This window comes from Athene cunicularia (assembly GCF_003259725.1).
Source record: "Athene cunicularia isolate RWA chromosome 13 unlocalized genomic scaffold, athCun1 chr13_part1, whole genome shotgun sequence".
Lineage (NCBI taxonomy): Eukaryota > Metazoa > Chordata > Aves > Strigiformes > Strigidae > Athene > Athene cunicularia.
In genome coordinates, this window is record NW_020799117.1 from 11,138,769 (window position 1) to 11,141,348 (window position 2,580).

Sequence of the window (2,580 nt, forward strand, 5' to 3'; positions counted from 1 at the left end):
CCCTTATTTATCTAATCCTTCTTCCCCACAGCAGGCAAACTTCAAGATCTGGAAGTGATACCACTAAACAGAAGCTCTGGTTTCCAATCACACACGCAACACCTCAGGTGAAAGAGCTGATGAATTACGAAAAAAAAAAAAACAGCGCTACATTCTTTGTTTGAATGAATACCCCTACACATCAATGCCAGCTACCCAGCTTTGGAGGGGTATTCCACTTCAGCACGACTGCAAAAGCAAACAGGCAGATGCCAGTAACTGATCATCATGCAAGAGGCAGAAGTGATCTTTTTTTTAAACAAACAACGGTTTGCATCTGCATATTTTATAACTATACTCAGAAAATATATTCCTACTAGAATTGCTAGCTTTTCTGCATATCCTGGAAAAAAACCTAAGATTTTATTATTATTTTAGTGCCAAGAATGGGATGTGCAGCATGTTAAACTTATTAGAACTCTACTAACACACTTTAGTGAATTTAAAAAACTTTTTATAGTTAAAATATGAATTGCATAAACTTTTATTAAAATACCACGGTAGAGTATGAGAGTTATTTGCACAAGAGAATTAGCAGTAAGACTAACATTCAGATTTTTTTTCGAGCCAGAGATTTCCCCTGAAGCAGAGTGTGGCCAAAGCAAAGACAGGAAACAAAAGCAAAACCAGACAACAATTTAGCTTACGATCTCCAGCAATATTCTACATTCCTACATGATGGTTGTTTCTAGACTTTCTGACGGTACAAAGTCTTTCAGGGTAAGAAAAAAAATTATTCTATAGATCCCAGAAAAAAAAACAAAAAATCCTCTTATGATGAAGGGAATAATACAATCTAGTCTACTCTTCATATTGTAAAATTATGTTCTGCTATACTTTTGTTAGTTTTGGGTGGGTTATCAGTACAGCATACATCAGAGCCAACAATAAATCAGAAAAATGCATCAGTCAAAAGAGTAAAAAAAAAAAAGCTTGAGTTTAAAAACAAGGAAGATTTTTTTTTAATATAATAATATAACCAGGGAAACTATTATAGCGAGGTCTAAACCTTAAAATCTACGATTTTCAGAAAACTATTGGCTTGACTTTCAAGCCAATGCCAACTTTCAAACACGTCTTATGAAATACCAAATATCCTTATCAAACTTACTTTAAACCATCATTTAATTAGGCTTCACAACCACACTGCATGGGCATGCAAGTTATAGGAATCTAAAGCAGTTCGTTCCCTTATTTATACCACACTATCAGTCTATTAGTCGGACAGAAGCTTCTATTTATTCATTCCTAATTAATTCCTGCTAACACTGAAGGGACTTCAAACCTCTGTCCTTCAAAAAGCTCTTTTGTCACTCTCATTATTAAAAAAAAACCCAACACGGTAAGGACGTTCAATAGCTTGATGCCTCTGCTGCAGATTCCTCTTAACAGTTAACACTTCCATCAAACACCGAACAATTCTTTCTTTGCTCTGGTAAACTACTGGCTACAAAGCACTGTAGGAGGTCTCCCAGTTATTATTCACACCTCTAAAAAGTACTATCACCGAGCATTGATATTTCTACAAGGAACCTTTCCTGCTAAAACAATCACCCAGTATTTCCCACAGAAATTGTGACTTCACGTTTAAGTTAAAGTAAAAATCGACCAAGTTTCTAAAGCACCTGGGTCTGCCCCTCTATAACTCTTACTATGAAAACATAAGTGTAATAATAATAATAATAATAATAATAATAATAGTTACATCATATCCCCCCCCCCGGATGCTTAGAAGCACTTGGTGAAGCGACCTTAGGCCAAAAGTCTTTAAAATGCTTTAAACATGATGATTAAAAGTGTCTGAAAGACACTATCACAATCTGATCCTGTTTCGCATGATTTTAACAAGTTACCCTTAAGTGGCAACAACATAAAGACTATGCTTCTTCTAAACGCGAAGTTAACACTTCAACTGGCATAGCTGAATGACTGAAACCGTTCAGCCTGTTGCATAGAGAAGCCTGAAAAAGAGCATGTGTTTTGTGCTGGAGCGTGACACAGTGAATTCTGGCCATTAAATTATCTTTGATATCTGATCAGTTACATTAGATGATGCCCTGAGCAGCAGTGTGGGGGCTGGCCCTGCCATGCCGCGCGGTTATGTTAAACCGCTGCCAACTCCCAGGGATGAGATTAGGGCACAGCGGTAATACCGCGGGCATCGTTACATAAAAACCGCCCAAGCTGTGGACCTTCAGGACGGAGGGGAAATAAAGTTCAGGCTTCGGACCTTGGTGCCACGAGGGTCTTTCTGCAAGCTGCCCCAGCCTCAAAGCCTGCGTGAACTTAATCCAGACCTGGAAAGGTGTCGAATGCCCGTGGCGGGGATACCGAAAGGCAGAGACACACCCGGGAGCAGCTCCTAAAGCGGCCCGGGGAAGTCATCGGTATTTCCCAAGTGAAGTGTGGCGGAATGGCTCACAGCGGGAGGCGGGAACGCGCCCAGTCCTCCTCTCGGAGCGGGACCACCTGTGTACGGGCACCGCCTACCCCCGCGGGCCGGGCACCGGCTGCTGATCGGTTTCAGCCGCGCCGGCGGAC